Here is an 18,762-nt window from a genome sequence, read left to right as displayed (position 1 = left end):
TGTAGATAGCTAGCTACAGTGAGGTTGTACCAAAGCCTTGCTAAAGAGCCATATTACTTAGCTAGCTAGCTTGCTAGTCCCATATTCACTCACTGTACCTTAGTTTAGCTTAGTCACTAAGCTAGTGAAAGGTGCCTTAGATTTGTTCCATTTTAGTCATAGTCATGTTTTGGTAGGCTAACACTACACTAGTAAGCTGGAGAACCTGGGTTTCATAAGTGCCTCTATGTCACTACTCCTTTGATAAACCTATGTAGATACTTGAAGGATTAGCAGTTACACTGTTACCTTTAACACAGCATTACATTTAATAAAATGATGACACTTAGACATTGTTGACTTTCTGGAAATGTGTTTTAGCTCATTAGCTAGGCAGCTGTAAGGCTATTTACTTAAGCATGCTACAGATTTCCTGCATCAAAAGTGGCTGAAGACCCAACATTGAATTCACCTTCTAGTAGTGCTTGTTCAGATTGTTTGGTAATATGGACCAGATAATTTAATGTAGCTTTTTGATGTAATTTTAATGGCAGAATAATTTATTTTCCTGACTTACAGAACATGAATTTTGTACATATGGGTAAAATATATTGTTCATAAACTGAAAGCATATTTAGAATAGCCTACTGGTCTATGTCTGGGATCTGGTCACACGTATGGCGGATCACCCTGTTTTGTGATCCCTGACTGAGGCCCGATTTACTTTGGCTGCGTAGTTGTTGAAAATAGGCGAAAATATAACTGATTTGACGGACGGTTGTGACAGAAAATAAACATTCTCACCAAATCCACGGTCATTGATAAACATTGATATTGGCAAGGTTCTGTTGTCCAACGACGTGACTCCAGGTGTTCCTGCTCGAAAAAAGTCCCACCCCACGTTCTGTATTACTTGTCAACGCAAGTCATTATCCCTTTAGGATGACCCAGAAAATTCGCTGCACACCTCTCAGTTGACACCATAATGGGCTCAACCTGGTTCAATACACGGACTTACTGGTCAGGGCTGCGACTTTAAAGGATACAGTTGTTTTGGTCAGGTCTATAACTATAAATATGTTAGTCATAGCCACGGGCTGTTTGGTATATACATTGACCCCAACAATGAAAAAAGTCAGGTTTTTAATAGCCCATGAGTGATTCAGCACTTAACATCTGGTCTTTGTTATTGCAATGAAATCACCCAGTTGCTATAACAGTACGCATTTACAGATGTAGATATAATTATCAAATCAAATGGGCAAAGTGAAATTTTATCCAGATCAAACTGCACAAATTGTGCAGTTAATTAATGATATCAATGATTACTCTCGCAGTATATGGGAGAAGGTGTGTTTGCCAGCACAGTGTCACGTACAATTTACCTATAAAACTCAGTAGATTAAGAGCTGTTGAAACTTGTCGTGTTACATAATGTCGGCTCTCGCGTACCATTGTACAGCCTAATCCTTCCATATGTAAATACATTCAAGATGTTAAATGTAGTATTGATCGTATGCAAATAATGTAACCTGGTTTTTGACGTGTAATGTTTATATTATAATTGTGTAACGTGTATTGTGTATTACCTCTTCTTGTATTTCAGCATTGGTTATTGTTCAGTGCATTATAGACTGTTATTACAAGTGGCATCAGACATATCTGAAGGAGTTTTAAAGTTGAATTATCACAGAAACATTATTCTAAGTAAAACTGAAGTTAAAGGAGTTGAAATGGAAAGTCACTGGAAAGTCAATGAGATTTGTTTCCCTCTATTATTATAACAATTAAAATAAAGAACGAAACAAAATATAATGTGTAACCAAAGTAATCTATTCCAAGCATGACATTAGGATAGATTATCTTGCAGATTCATCTGTCAAATGTTTTTATTTTATAAAGTCCATATTTGCATCCACCCACTGTTTTCTAATATTGTTCTGATCAGACATCTGCAGCCCAGCCACCAACGCTCCCTTACACGCCCCCTGAAAGAGGAAAACGGCTTTAAAAACAGTACGCTATTAACCCCCGTTTTTTTTTCCCTCCAGCTAGCCATATACCCAGCTAACTATATATTTCACGTTTCCATCACGTGTTGTATATGTTCTTTCCATTATCATCCAAGCCGCATTGTAAACCTGTTAACTTTGAAGTGCTTTTACTCTTGGCATCATGAAAGCACTGTGGAACGGAGAGGAAGGAGGAAAAACAGATTTATCATCCGGTGACAATGGGCTCCCATAAAGTGAGTCATGCCTGCCAGCCGGGACAGAGTGGACTATGCCGTTTGATCACGGAACAACGGGAACCGCCACTGGCGTGGCAAGCGCCAGGCCCCCAGAGAAGCATGGGATAGCGCCGTCCTCCAAGAACTGGCCCCTGAGAAGAATTCACAAAACTCGTACACGTGGCATCCGATTGGGACCTGTGATTCAGAGCTCTTGGTGACACGCACATTTCAACAACACGGCAGAACTCAACTGAAAAAAAAAGCTTTTAGCAGGAAACATGCTGTATCACCAGGGGTTCGAGCTTTCTTATTGGCAGGTCGTGGGTGGATCAAAGTTCTGATTTTGTCTAGGCCTAAATGTCAGCGTGGGGCCGCGCAGGGAGATAAAAGCAAGGGTCAGGCTGCTGATAGAGACTGTCACTCAGTCCAGCTGCATTTATATTAGCAGGAAAACATTTGATTTACAGAGCGACGTGGGCGCAGATGTAATCAGAGATTAACCCCAGATTATCGATACTGAGAAGTTGTTCTGTGCAGTTTTTTCCTCCTGTTAGTCTCTGAATCGCACCACGCTCCGGGGTGGGAACAGGCCAACAGTGAAGGGCTCTGGTGACTGCTGGGTCATCTGTGATTTTAGCAAATGTTGGGGAGTCTGTGGTCCATTGCAGGACTACAGAGTGACACTCACCTCAAACAAGTAAGGCCAGTGAGCACTACTGAGAGGAATTGCTCTCTTTTGGCAATATTTTTGCTGCATTTTTCTTTTGGTAAATACATGTTTACAATGATTTTCAAACAATTACATATTGAACAAGCTTTAAATGATATAAAAGAGCTTTGTGTGACTTGAATGTGTAATATTTATCAGAGCTGTTTGATCAGAGTGTATGGTAATGTGTAGAGTAAAGTGTAGTATGGAAGAGTGTGTGGGGGTGATTATGAATATATCATATGGCGGAGTTTGCGGGGGTAGTTATGCGTATAGTGTAGTGTGACAGAGTGTGTGTAGGGATATGAGTAAAGTGCAGTATGGCAGAGTGTGTTGGGTGATTATGAGTAAAGTATATAGTAGTTTAGAGCATGAGTGCAAGGTGGTTATGAGTGAAGAGTAGTATATGGCAGCGTATGTGGGAGTAGCTACAAGTTAAGTGCCATATTGTTGAGTGCACAGGCACGGTTTTGAATATATTCTAGTATGGGAGAGTGCATGGTTGTGGTTATAACTAAAGTGTAGTGTGGCATAAAAGTGGTGGGGAGAGTGGGTGTATCATTTACATACATACATACTGTTATGGGGTACAGTACAGAGGAAAATGTGTATGTGTGGGGGTGTATGTGTGAGGTACAGTAGGGCTCAGGGTGTGTGTTTGTGTATGTGTGAGGTGTGGTGCAGTACAGTACAGTATTTGAGAGGAGACTTCTCTGGGGCCTGTCCTCAGCGTTTCTCTTCACAGGCTCCTGTGTGACAAAACAACAGCACTGTGGCAGAGGATGTGCGTATGTCTCTGTGTGCATGTGTGTGTGTACTGTATGTGTGCATGTTCCTGTGCTACCTGTGTGTGTGTGTGTGTGTGCGCATGTGTGTGTGTGCCTATGCCTGTGTATTTGTGTGTATGCTTGTATGTGTGTGAGCCTGTGTGAATAAATGCATGTGTGTGCATGTATGTGTGTATGTGCCTGTGTGAGTGTGAGCATGTGTCTGTATGTATATGTGTGTGTATGTGCCTGTGTGTGTGTTTGTGTGTATGTGAACATGCGTGTGCCCCTGGGAGTGTGTGTTTGTGTGGCTATGTTTGTGTGTGTGTGTGTGTGCGTGTGTGTGTGTGTGTGTGTGTGTGTGTGTGTGTATGTGTGTATGTCTGTGTGCGTATGTGTGTCTGTGTGAGCATAAGTGTGTGTGTGGCTGCGGCGGGTGGGAGGGCGGCAGAGTTGTGTAAAGCAGACAGGATGTCTTTTATCCGTCCCTGTTGGGGATCAAAGCGGTGGGCAGTTCACTGAAACTGACCCCGGTTTGCACCGTGCACTCCGCGGCCCTCTCGGAGCCAGCGTTCTTGGGGGGGGACAGATGGCACGTCCTCCTCCTTCCGGGCTCCTGCGTTTCCATGGGAAGAGCCGGTCTCCAGCGCTCCTCAGCTCTCCCTGACCCACAGAACAAAAAAGGAAAAAAAAAACCCTAATTTGTTTACGGTCGTTTAATGTGCTAAGTGGCAGCATTGACATGCGTCGAGCGACTGGAGCACGTTCCTTTACGGATGTTTCCAGAAAGGTCCAGTGGAGTTCAGCTCATCTGGGAGGGACGTTCCTTCGCTCCCACAAAGATGGCAGTATTTGTTAAGAGCCCGGTTGCCGTGGCTCTCCACACTTCAAAGGCCGTCAATTGTTGTGCTTCCTTTCTAACTACTGAGTGGCAGTATTTTCAATACAAACATTTTCTATGTTCCACTCCCACCCACTCACCCACCCACACCCACACACACACTAAAGAAAATATGATATTTGAAACCACCTACAACCAGTCAACATCTGAAAGCACCAGTAAAATGCAGCTGACCTGTAGAACGTGTATATGCACAGTAACATATAGTGAATAAATATACAACTGTAAAGTTTTTATCAACGAGAGCATACATCCACTTGCTCTGAAAATTAATCTGGATGGACATGTCTGCCCAACAATCACACAACCTGAAGTGCCCTCCACAGAAGCAAAATTGCCCTCATCTGCAATCACATGCCCCAGTTGTACCAGTTTGTTTCAGAGCATCAGAAAAAGTGATATTACACTGTATGAGTCACTAAAATTGTTAAAAAAATGAATGTAATGATGATGATGATTATTATTATTAAAAATAATAATAATATGTAGTTCTTTTTGTATTATTACATTCAGTAAAGGAAAAAAAGACATTAGAAGACAATGTAGCTCATACGGTATAATATAATTTCACGTATGACACAGCCAGTGCTCACATTACAGGGCTTTATACTAGATGTGGGATCGGAGTTGGGTTTGTCTGTTCTCTTTCCGAATTGCATTTGGCAGTGCTTCTGCCCGCACGGTATTGGACAAACACATTCGGTAGATCCGATAAACAGCACGGCCATTACGGTCGCAGACACAGAGTCTACAGCGCTAATGCAGCGCGTGGCCCGGCGAAGAAGCGAAGGCCAAACTTGGAGGGGGGCGAGCGGAGCTGACTGTCTTACGTTCTGAGGTCACTGTTTTGGGCAGCAGCCTCTCGCCCCTCCCCTCCTTCCGTGTCCCCCCTCCCACCTCACCATCCAAGAGAAGGATGTGGTTGCTCTCAGCTACTCCGAGGAATTCACTGCATCCCTGGCGTGCAAGCTCTGTTCTTGTGCACCCCCTGCTGGGCAGCCCTGTAATGGACCGCATTATTCTCAAACAGACCTTCCCATGCTCAGCACCAGGGCCTCCCTGTGTAAACAGGTTTTCATTCCAGCTGAAATTGCTATTCCCCGAGTGTAATGGGCTGTTAATTGATCACAAGTCTGAATTATCCATTTTACAATGATTTGACCTCCGAGGTCACAACATGTCAGAAACAGGTATGTGTGGCAAGGAAACATAATATACTAATTACAACGCATTTAATAAATGTTTCCTAGGACTTGCCTCATTTTCTGTGAGGTTCTCCATGGCAGAGCCTTCAGAACAAATGGACGCTTGCTTGCTAGGTTTATTCTTTGTCTGATCAATCTACTGGGCTGCCCTGAACGCTGAAAGTATTGACACATAGTGGCTGCCTCCTGAAAAGAATGAGAAAAACAAATGATAATGACCCAAAGCTATATTCTGCTCTGTTTAAAGAGACAATAATGGAAGCAATGAAATGCATGTTTTTAATAATTTAAATGATGATCAATTGATCATGTTTTAACAGCGACCAGAAAAAGAAACAAACAAGAGAAGATGTAGTGGGAGCCTAGGCCCCTGTTGTGAGAGGCTCTGCTTTAGGAAAATCTACAACATCATAACCAGACATGATCAGCTGACTGCATGCACTCGCCATGAGGACTTGATGTTTTGGGGTCACGTTAAACCTCCGCAGTTTCAAACTAATTCACTTGAGCCGAACACAACGCTGCTAAATTTCCTCTCATCAGCTTAGATTCAACATAAGAAACTAATATCCATTCGGCATAATTAAGTGAACTATAAACAGTGCATTTGGACAGCTTACACCTTAGTCATTAAACCAAACGCTGGGATGGAAATCTAAGCTGATTGAAGTTCTGGTTTTCTTTTTTTCACTCTTGTAATCGAGTAGTTTTTTTAAGATGCAAAGATGCCAGCAGTGGTAGCCTATGTACTGAGAAATAACCTCAACACCACTTGTTAAGTTACTTGTTAAGGGGGATAATTACACATATAGTGAAAGTATAAAGTTTTTCTTCACGGATAGATATCGAATCAGATGTCTGTTTTAACACTTCATCTTTGCTGTGCCATCTTTACGCTGATGATCACATGATATTCGTTCATCTCACCTGTCCTACAGCACATCCATGTTTTTTTTCATTGCATGTCATGAGTACAATAGGCTGGAGGAACAGCACCACACTGCACTGAACTGTTCACAGTCTTCACAAATACTGAAAGGATTGTCTAATAATGCCCCCTTTTCTAGATTTAAACACAACAATTACACATTTATTCATGTTTATGTTTATATTTATTTATTTATATTTAGCCCCATTGTCCCGAAAGGGCCTGTTTTCACTGTCCTGAGTTATTCTCTGCCTTGTCTCTCTGAAAAGGCAGTTGTTGGATGTGCTGGAAGATTCCAGAACTCCTCCAATATGTGTCATAAACCACAGGCTGTTGGCTATGTTATAATAATATAACTCTACAACAAAATATTTGAGGCTGTGCAGTTTCTAATGCCCTCAGAAATGATATTTATTGGTAACTACTGTATGTGGTATTGTAGTAGACCTTTTTGGTCTTCTGCCTGAATAGATGTGTGCGTGTGTGCTGAATGATCTGAGCTTTCATGTATTCTACATTGAGCCTGGGGAAGGGAGGAGGGAGAGGGAGAAGAGGAAGAAGAGGATGGACAGTGGCCCACTTATATGTTAAGGTCCACCATCCACTTCTATTTGACAAAGGATTCTTTTAGCATAGCGTGTGACCTGGATAAATATTGCATGTCCTCACATCTCTCAGAAGCGGATGGTCACCAATGCCTCTAATTCTATTGCACTTAGCATACTCCACAGTGGCTTACACCAGGAAGCGTCTCACATTACAGAACTGGTGGCTGGACGGGTAGTAAAAATTCTTGTGTGACCAATCACCCCATTTTATGCTACCCTTGCCTTTTAAACAAACCTCCAATGAGAGACGCCTCACAGTATCAGTATTGGTTTTCGACCAAATCCGCCTGAACTGGCCCGGCATTAGATCGCTAATCAGAGTTAAGACTTGTATTTCCTTTCACACAGTTCCGTGTCTCCCGGCAGCGAAGGCCGGCCTGTCCTCGCAGCCCTCTATGTGCTCTTATCATATGCTGTACCATCCTGTGCAAAACTGAGAACTTCCCCCAAAACCAGAACTCTCCTGTTCTCTCCGGATCACCAGAATGACAGGGCCGATTTGAGTGCCTGAGGCAATAACGAAGGTGAACATGAATAAGTCTTTGTTGGCTTTGTAAAAATGTTGACATTCTTGAAAAAGAAAAAGTAGAGAAAGGGTTTCCCATAATGCAGGGCCAAAATACTGTGAGACACACCGTGATCATGGCTGTAGTTTTGGTGAAGTCATATCTGTATCATATTTCACTGACTCTAGCCACTTGCATTCACAGATCATAATAAGCTCCACTTTGGAGGAAAAAAAAACCCAAAAACAAACAAACAGATATTCACAAAAGTACTGTCATAACTCATATGAATAAAATTTGAGGCATACAATGGGACATTGCTTTCAAAATGCTCTTCTCATGGAGAATTTAGAATGGCCAAAATAATTCACGTCATTCTGCAATCATATTATGCAGTTCTGCACAATTCTGCTATTTACAAGAGCAGTTGAGGCAAACTATCTTAAGGATATTGGCAGAATATGGCATTTTCTATCCACTCATACTCATTCAGGTATATGTGCATACACTGTTTTAGGGAGACTGGCTGATTGATTTGCAGGGTTTTGTATTGAGCATTTTGGTAGACTAGGCACAAATGCCTCTCATTACCTCTTACAGCTCAGTAGTGGTATTGTGGTTATAGCAATTCATTACGGTGGCTCAGGGCCATGGGCCATGCTGCAGCTTTCAACATCTTACATTACCCGGAAAGTTCCGGTAAGAATCCAGCTGTATAAATGGGTTAGTGAAGAAAATATAGTTATTACATATCACCTCTCAACAGCAGCCATCTGATCAATGTTTATTCACTCAAAATGGACCATAGATATTAATAAAAGGGAGTAAAACATCATAAAAAGCTTTGTAATAAGGGAAAGACGTACAGAAGAAATTCATATATGAACTCCTGATTGTTAGTATCTATCAGTGGCAGGTTTGGACAGTGTTCTGTAACATGATGCTGTGGCTGAGCCCTAGGGTTGGAAATCTTGATTTTACCTGATATGCAGAGTCTTTATTCAAAAGCCAGCAAGCTGAACGCTGGTCCGCCCTGGGACTGTCGCTTCCATCTGGGTCTGTAATCCTGCGCACCCAGAAGAGAGGCAGCACGAAACCCTTTCGAAAATCTACAGTGACTGAGGCGGGGCGCTGAACCCAGAGCCTTCCTGTGACTGGGGCCGAGACCGTAACCACAAGGTCAGCAGCGTCTGAGAGAGCCGGGGGGCTGAGAGCTTTCAGACAGTTTTGTCTCTGGACGAAACATGATAACGGGCCCTCACTGTGCACAGTACATCCCAGTTAATAACCCTGCGGTTCTCCCCCCTGTATTAGGAGAGACTTCGGATGTTCGGGCCGGGTAACCTGACTGCTCTGTGAATCAGGGGGCTTATTGTTCTAACCCGGGTTTTTAAAACCCCCATGTTGCTGAGAAAAATACGCCGGTCCGCTGTCGCAAACGGCCTCGGCTTGAGTAAAAACCCCATCAGAGCAGAGTAAGCATGGACTTATGGAGGGACAATATTAGTGTTAGCAGCACCGCGCGCCTTTATCGTCTCACACCTTACAGATGCACCTGTGTGGTCCTGTAATGTGTTAACTGGGAGGTGGGTATCTGTGTCTTCATCTCCCAGCTTATCCTTCCTTTCATCTGTGGTCTGTTCTGGTCCTCAGGCCTCTGCGAAAGTGACTTTATTGTAGTCCTCAGGTCTGTATGTACAGTCTTGTACAAGAAATGTTATTTTTAATTGTGAGATAACAGTAAACAATATTTTTAATGCTTTTACTGGCCATACTTATGCTGATGTTTCATGAATTATGGGATGGTAAATATACACAAGTTACATACATCTGGGCAGCAGTGTGGTGTAGTGGGAAGGAGCGGGGCTTGTAACCCAAAGGCTGCTGGTTTCATTCCTCACTGGGGCACTGCTGCTGTGCCCTCAGGCAAAGAACTGAACCAGAATTGCCTCAGCAACCGCCCAGCTGTATAAATGGATAACATGTTGCAACTGTAACCTATATAAGTCACTCTGGACAAGACTGCCTGCTAAGTTACTGAAAATAAATGTAAACATAAAATATGTGCTGCCTAAGCAACAAACAAGGAAATGTGTTGCTACACCACAGTGGCAAATCAGACATCTTGTTTTCTCTCACTCTCTGATCAAATGTGCACACACATGTCTCTCTCTCTCTCTCTCTCTCTCTGACTGACGTTTGATGAGTCTGCATCTGCGAGAGTTTACACAGGGTGCATATCACAGGGCCATCCAACCAATCTTGCTCCCCATCTACGGGACAGCACACCCAGAGAAGGCTCCGTCCCAGCGGCCTCTGTTGAATGGGACTCTGTTACACCCCTCTCGCCCTTTTCCATTGTATCCATCCAGGGTTTTCCAAGAAAACCTCGGCGAGGTTTGGATTTCCTCATGGCAAATATGCGGCCTAAACACAAAGAGCTGTCAGGCTGGGGTTTGAGGGAGAAGGAGGGCATTCAAAGAAAAACAAATGAAAGTATCCATGGTTTATTTAAGTCTCTAAATCCTACATTAACAGTGGTAATACAAGCTAATGATTAGCTACACACGGGTTGTGTGCTTTGCTCTGTCTTTTTTTCATCTTACTGGAATCTCATGCTCATGTATTTTTGCAGGGCGGTAGTTAACATTTCAGCAGGACCCTGAGGTCTCATCAAATTCATCTGAGAAGCAATGTATATTGATGTGTCATCATGGTTGATGTACATCAAACTAATATTCCTAAGTTAAAAAGCAATGGTAAGAAATGTATTATGTTTATTTTGCGAATAAAAAAGAAATAGCAATTAATTTCTATTTACATTACAGTGTGCCTGTTCGTCTGCCACTTGATTCTAAATTACACAATATTTTCCACAGGATTCATGTGGCAAGCCATTATTCAAGTGTAAAATTTCCAGGAAATTTTCAGTCAATAACATGCAGCATTATCAGTGTATGTTCTATTTCATTCTGGAACTAAAAATGCAGCTCAGAGCAGCCTAAACTCATTGGTACCTCCTTGAACCAGAGGACAGAATCTGACCCATGACTCCAGTTTACATCAGTGATTTGTGCTTCTTGCTGCCGTTTTGCAGGGCTGTAACCCATGACTGGTATATTTCAAAGAACATATTAATGGTTTCCACCCTTTTTCATTGTTTTTCTACGCTACCCCATTCGCCGCTTGAGACAAGTAAACCCAGACCTGTGACTCCAAAAACAGAAATAAAATTTTGTCACCTCTCTCGTACAGAAAATAAGTAGGCCCTGTGTGTGTCTCATCAAAAGAGCACTTCAGAATGCCCAAATTCTCACTTCCTCTTATTTTAAGGCATAAAATTGTTCACAGAGGTAAAGTGGAAATATTAGATTTTGGTGAATAAATGCTGAAAGCTCGATCTGAAAGAAAGAAAACGGAAACCTCTGCAAGTGATCTTCCTAAGTAGCAGCTCCAACTGACACATGAATTCAAACTGTGGTTTCTTTGACCTCATACCCCCTCCTTTAAGTTTAGACTTAAAAGTCTGCCAAGCTAAAAGAACACAACTGGGCATGCATGTAAGCTTTATTTAACATCTTAATCCTTATTTACACTTGTGACTACCTTTGGTTACGATAAATTAATAAGGGGAAAAAAATAAAGGAAAAAATTAATAAAGGAAAAGTGGCCTGTAATTTTTGGTAAGTGGAATTTTGATTTAACATAACAATGGGGGGGGGGTCCATTTAGTTCCAGTGGCTACCTTTGTATTCTACATCTGTGCATGCATTGCAGAAAATTCATCAATGGGTGGGCTATGGGCAGGAACTGGTTGCTCTTCTACAGCAAGAAAACATACCATATCAACCAACAGGATTGCAGTGTGAGTTCATTTAATGAAGTTGATCTGTGCGGTGCAAGCATTTGATAGTGTTATTTTCGACCATTGTGTAACCCTAATGAGGCTAAAATGGGATAATTACATTGTACAATCGGTTTACAGTTGTTTCAAATCTGTTCTCCCTGCATGTATCATGTTTGTTCTAATTAAGAGTGCATTACATCACCGCTTAAAAAGTGAAGAGAGCTGAATTAGTCATCTCAGCGCAGCATCCAAACAGCAGTGAACACTCAGGGGGGAAATGAGAGCAATATGGTCCCATAATAAGCCTTTGACATCATACTGTGTTTCAGTGGGGTTGAGAAGCTGTGTGCCCTGCAGTGTGCCAAAGCACTCACGTTCTGCTTTGACCTTCCCCTTAAGAAGTGCTGCTTTGGGGGAATCTTGTTGAGGCCCTCTGAGTTTACAACTCAGTCTGTTGCACCCCCCAAAGAAAAAAAAGACCCAAAAACACTGACAGTGATTGATATTGCCCCTGAATTGGGCCAGTTGGATCCAAACGAAAGCGGTTCTCCAGGAAGGAAAAAGTCCCCCCTCTGTTCACAAGCTCTCTTTGGACCTCTCAAAAGGGGCGAACAGGAATTCGAGCTCGATATTTACAGTGACCACTTCCCTTCGCTGGCTGGTGGCCCATGGGAAAAAAAGGCAAAGACAAACATTGAACAATGGAGTTTGGAATAATGGGGTGCCACTGCACAATGGGGCACAACTCCCCAAGTCTCCTCTCCAAGGCGTTGATGACACCACGGTCTCTGGATGACTGGACACACCTGATGGGGCCGTGAAATGAAAGCTGGAGGATCTGGATCCAATCAACATTTGCCCTTAACGCTGACTCACAAGTAAAGGCAAGCGTTACTTTTTTTTGGCACAAACAACACCAGAATTGTTCGGTTTGTGCCAAAGAAAGTAACACTTGCGTTCAATGTGTTACTCTGCATGCGGTTAAAGGCAAAGACAGATGTTGACAAATCCTGCCCTTAGCCTCTATTACTCCTATAAACCGGCTGTCCGTGTCTGTTGGCAGCTGTGCAGAGGAGCAGCCAGGCTGCTCATTTGGTGAGCAGGTGACTATGGGAAAACATGTGGTGTAGAGCTTAGAGGCCTGGGGCAGTGTGTCATGAATAAGAATCCCAGGTAAGGCATTGCTGCTGCACCTTCAGCAAGCTAAGTGTCCATTAGCTACTTCAATAGACAAATTGCTTACTGAGCATGCAAGGTGTAAAACTGCAAGCTTTGCACACGGCCCTGGAAACAGTTTCTTTCGCACGCTTTGGGTAAGGAAAAGCGTTCCTCCTCTCCTGGGGTCTGCCCCGCTTACCCCCGACCAGAAATTTCACATCCCTTCCAAGCGCGCGGCAGTCTCCCCACAGAAGTCGGCTGATCTGGGAAGTGGCAATGAAACCCAATGGTGTGTGAAATGGACGGCCGCCCTGGCCTTGTTCTCCACGGGGGGGAAAGGGCCACCGCGACTGTGTGCGAAAGCAGCCGACATCCAGCGCCAGGAAGCTCTGCCACTGCCCTCCCCTGAGTGGCGGGGACCGATCTCGCCTTGACGTCACGGTTTAACGCGGGGGACAGGTCAGCTGTGCGTGCTAAACCGCTGCAATTCTCTTGAAAGGCCACGATGTCTCTGAGCAGCAGAATCAATTCTCAGGAGTAATTACGCTAAGCTATATGTTTATGTTAACAAATAGCCCCTGTAGTAATTTGGCATTAAGTACAATCAGGCGGCAGGCAACAGGGAACTTGATGGGGCGATAGCCAGGCGGTCTATCTGGGTTTGATCCATCAATTATCAGATTAACCCCACATAATTTGAAAGTGCAGGTTCCCTGGAGATTCCTCTCCCCTTATCAAAGAAATGTCCGCCTTGGACAATTACATGAAATAAATATATATTTGCCTACAATTCACTTGGGTGGTCCCTGCCTTGGCTTCTATTGATGCTGTGCCATTCCCAGAACAAGTGGAAATGCTGTATTGATACACCATGAAAAGTAATAAAGGGCAAACTCCCAGCAGACACAACATACTCACAACATTTCTGCAACATTAAACAATGCTTCAACATTGTGCAAATCAGACATTATCTCTGAGCAAGGTTGGAACATGGCTGGATTGTTTAGAAATGTATTAGCTGGTTGAGACTTGAAAAATGAGAACAACAATTTAACTCATTAACAAGTTGACTTGTTTTGAATTTACTTGGACTTATGAAATGATCAAAATGCATGATCCTGTATTCATGGGAAAAATGGCACAACAGCAATGACAACAATAATGCTACTAATAATTACATTAATAACAATGATCCTCACCATTATATGCCCAAAATAAAATTCATCTAAACTGAAAGTTTTCAGAACTCATGCATATCCATTCATAATTTGAAATTTTCATTATTTCCTTGACAAGAAAGTGTGGTAGGTATAGCATTCTCATATATGAAAATTCTACTAAATCTAAAACCAGCCAATCTAAACAATAAAATGGTGCTTTTAAAAGGTTTAGACAAAAGAGAATATTGTGTTGAGAACTGGGTGGCATCTAATTTTTCCTATTTTTTACAATTCAAAGGCTCTGAATCCAACAAGCAAACACTGAAGGGGTGGCTTCCGAAACCATTTTTTCCAAACAGAATATCGTCCAAGACATGTGTCAATCAAAGTCCTGGAAGCCTCTTAACAGAATGCCAGGATGTTTATTTTGTTTGTACTTTTTGCCTCTAGGAAGAGCTGTGTGAAACCCGGAAACAGACTCCGAGTACAATAAAATGTTACAGTTTTATATCATAGACTTGGTTTCCTTGGAAAAAAAAAAGAAAAAAGAAAAGAAAAACATGACTTGTCATCCCCAAAGCCAAATCACGATGGTGGTAAAAGACTGAAAAGTCGAAAAGTCCAACAAGGTTTCTAAAATACGAAATATGACACATGAATGAGCTCTTGTAACATGATTACATTTGATTATCTTAAAATTATGAGAAAGGCCCACATTAAACAGTTTAAACTAAATTATACAGGTTTAAAGGAATGGTATTCACACCCCACACCCCTCCAGGTGTAATTTTATTTTCATTGAAAATTATGTACATGTCCTAGATACGGAGGTTGACTCTAACTTAATAAGTGGATCATGTTATCGAAAACACAGATGGTGAGTAATTTTAACTCTTTAAAGAAAAAAGAAAAACTTAAGTCACTGCGGTTGACAATAAAGATATTTGTTGCGTTAAGCCTGCAGATAATCAGAGACTAAATATGGTAGAGAATGTAATATTGCAGAGGTCTCTGACATTCCTTAGACTATGTGTATAAATCGTGCTGATACATATGGTAGTTGCATTATGAAATACATAAAGGGGCACGCAAATTATTATTGCCATTATTATTATGCGTATCGGCACCGTTGCGTAAGTTTAAAGCTGCATCAGGAGAACAGAAGGATCGGTGGAAATTAAACGTAAATTCCATTACATTTTTGGCATTTAACCTGCTCCTTAACCACAGTGCTACACTGCCGCTCATTTCATACGTCGAAGTCATTTTTCCCCACACATTTTTATTAACACATACTACATCTCATCGGGACTCAGAGCCGAAACGGAGTCCCTTGGATTCTTCAAAGTCGGAACGATTTCTGTAACTGTATGACACCAATGTTCACACAAACTCGAACCTGCGTTTGTCTCACACGGCACACAGCAGAGATTCAGCAATGACGTAGGCTTGTGACAGGACGCTGTGACCCGGCAGTTGTTACTGCGACTCTATTGCAGGTCAACCGGAGCCGCCCATATCCTGCAGCTGGTCGCTGTAAGTTGCCCATTCTTCTTTTATACACTCTTAAAGATAATGTTTTCTGAACAACAGAAACGTTGCATAAAATGTGTATTTGACTAGGCATGACAGCAGCGAGCAGTTATGTTATTGATGCGGTGCTGTCAAGAAAAAAAAAATACGCGCTAGCAGACAAGCTAGCAAGCTATCTAGCTGAAATAGAGGTGTGGAGATAACGTTACAATCTTGCTGTTCGTGTGTTTGATGCTTTGTATTTTTAAAAATACCCACTGGAAAAAATAATTTAAGGTATCTTGCTAAGTTGACAGGCAACGGAGCTCGCTAATAATGTTTGGACCGGAACAGTCACCACTTGTTTATTGTAATAAGGAACTCGGCCCATACCACAGCAGTGTAATAATGTAGATCTGACTGTTCGCTAGCCAGTCAACAGTACGGTGACATTGTTGGTACAATAGTGGAACGATACTCTGGCTAGATGAAACGTTTTGGTACTGTATGGTTTTATTAACCTGGGAACTAACGTTAGTTAGCTAACTAATCGATCTGTGCTTAAGATGTGAATGCCGTCATTCCCAAGTTATACCTAGTCTAGTAACCTTAGCTGGCTGGCCAGCTAAAGAAACACCCGGGCAGACATACTGTGTAACAGTAAAATAATTTAGCTGTCATAAGTATATCTGGCTAACCATTTAGCTAATCAAAACAGCTTGTCCCATGGATGTTCTAGTTGTCTCATCTCGTTTTGTGTAAACTTGTGATACTGCTAAATAACAAAAGCTTAAGTTATCGTTTGAGGTCTAGGTCAGTATGCTCTGGGACCTATCTATATGCACAGTATTAGTCTTAATTTTGACACACTTCCTCCAATGTGGGTATATGCATGTCGGTCGGTCAAGTGGATATTTAATATATATTGTGGTTAAATGCATCGGTAGCAATGACTCATGTGGCCTTTTCTCACCCTTGGGATTCTTAGTGTGGTCTGAACACACGATTAGTTGACCAAATATCTCCCATGTGCGATTATTGAGGGCAATGCGATTTGTTATGAAAAGAGACACTATCTCATAAACGCTTCCCAACCATTTCCTGAAAATGCCGTAGTTAATACAAAATCGTTTTTTTGCATGTTTTTGCCGGTGTGAAGGTGTGGTTAGGGAATTGGAATTGTAACTGTACGTTTGCTAGTTTGAAACAAGGGATGCATGCTGCTCTTATCTGAATTGCACCAGTAAATATCCATCTGTATTAATGGACAGTATATTAAATGTAGCCTTGGTCAATGTAAAGGTGTCTGTAAGCAAAGAAGTATAGTCTTAAACATAAGGTGTCTTAAATTTGCTTTTTGATGAATAATATGGGTTTATTTAGCTGTCAGATAGTGTCCATGTCCCGATTTGTTGAATGCCTAGTTAGAAGGTTCAGAACTTAATCCCTGAAATTTCCATCAGGTAAGACAGCGGTCAAAATAATTCATTTTTGAGGGTGGGATTATCCTTGCATATGGTGAACCTATAATTTAGCCCCATAGATGTTAATCAGTAACATATTTAAACACATTCCTTAAATGATGACATATACATGCATACTTAGATTTTGTGGATACACATTTTTCATAGTCATGGTGTAAAATAAAGCAAATTTTCATTTATGAAAATCATGTAAACAGTTATGAAATGCATTTTTTCTGATATGAAAAATAGACAGACTGTACCCAGGGTCTGAAGTATTTAAAGTGTGGAGCTTGCACAGAGTGCATATTTTCTGTGCAGGGGTTGAGAGAGGTGTACCGCTGAGTAAATATACTAATCTGCCTTTGTTGATGGGCGACATCTGTTTACAATGTGATACTTGCAGCTGCTCGGTGTGACATAGGGAATAAACCGTCTGCAGCATTATCTTTGAAATACAGCTGAGCGGATCCCGTTCTGTAGCACAAATAAAGCTGTACCCAGAAGCCTTTGCTGGTACCAGCGCCCTGTTGTCTAGTGCCTTTGCCTCAGTCTCCTTGGTTGGATTTGTATAATGTTCCTTATGCCTGTGAATGCTGCCATGATTCCTTTGTACAATAGGAACGGATGAAAGCAGATGACTTGGTTTGTAAGTGGAGGGAAATCCCTGTCGCCCCGTTCCTTCAGGTGGCTTCAGAGGGTTTGTGGAGATTTGCGCTCACTCGAATCCCTTGCACATTGCCCCTGCTGATATAAAACATTCACTCGTGTACTGCTGGTCTATACAGGTCCATGTATTTATGTCTTGTTTGATTAAGCACCAAGCACTAAGTTATAAACCTCAGAAATAAACACAGTATGCAGACTGGTTCATTTTTTTTTTTTTTTACTTTTCTGTTCTTTTGCTGTGTGTGTGTGTTTATATATCTGTGTGGCTTCTAGCTTTTTTTTTTTATATTGGTGAATATGGTTCTTGTCAATTAGTGCTTTAGCATTTGTGGAAGCCATTCACGAACAATGCCAGAGCTGCAGTAAAACCTAGAATAGACAGTAAGATAGACAATATGACTTACATGTCTGATAGCAGTAATAATGAATGATAAAATTAAAAAAAATAAAAAGAACAGTAAGCCTAAATGAACAGGTAAATAAACAAAAACAAAAATGGAAGCCAGTTCTTGTTTATCTGCAATAAGTAACACATGTAATGATCTGAGAGCGAAAAAAAAAAAAAACAGGATTTTTAAAAAGTGTGTAGTATTTCAGCTCCAACATATGCTGACAGATATTGTTACCAACTCATATAGCTTTACAGGGACAATGACGCTACCCTCACATTTTTTTTTCCCTCCTAAAAAACTATTTTTGGCTTAAATCAGAGCAGAAATACCATTACTTTCAAACTGGCATTGAGGATAGGTGCATGCATTCCTCCTCCAGAATTCCACTTGCGAGGATGGAATCGTTCTTGACAAAGGTACGTATGAGACGTTCCTTTCCTTTCTTTGTTTTCCATGGCCATTCAGGCTAGCTAGACTGGCTAGGCTGTGCAGTAGCCACACACTGGGTTTTTTGTGTGTATGTAAGTGTGTGTGTGTGTTGTTTTTTTATCCTGCTGTCCTTAAGTGGTCTTTACAGTAATTGTGTGGTGGGAAGTGGAAAGAGACTTTGCTGCCTTGTAAGTTTAAGATTAACATAGTATTATCACGCACGGTATTTCGGAGTCAGTTAAGTCCATGCAGTACCGTTGCAGAGGGAGTTCCCCCCCTCATCACGGCAGGCTGGC

General features: G+C 41.8%; 1 protein-coding gene across 1 annotated transcript in view; it reads left to right on the top strand.

Moving 5' to 3' along the window:
* The first annotated feature begins 15,479 nt into the window (after window positions 1-15,479).
* The window catches only part of exoc2 (exocyst complex component 2), a 95,137-nt gene continuing 91,854 nt past the window's right edge, over window positions 15,480-18,762 (top strand). Inside the window, exon 1 of the mRNA XM_036521077.1 lies at window positions 15,480-15,537. The gene's annotated coding sequence lies outside the window, so the exon portion shown is untranslated. The remainder of the gene's footprint in view (window positions 15,538-18,762) is intronic.

Source organism: Megalops cyprinoides, chromosome 2 (genome assembly GCF_013368585.1).
Source record: "Megalops cyprinoides isolate fMegCyp1 chromosome 2, fMegCyp1.pri, whole genome shotgun sequence".
Lineage (NCBI taxonomy): Eukaryota > Metazoa > Chordata > Actinopteri > Elopiformes > Megalopidae > Megalops > Megalops cyprinoides.
Note: the sequence above shows the minus strand (reverse complement) of the source record. Positions and strands in the feature narration are given on the sequence as shown.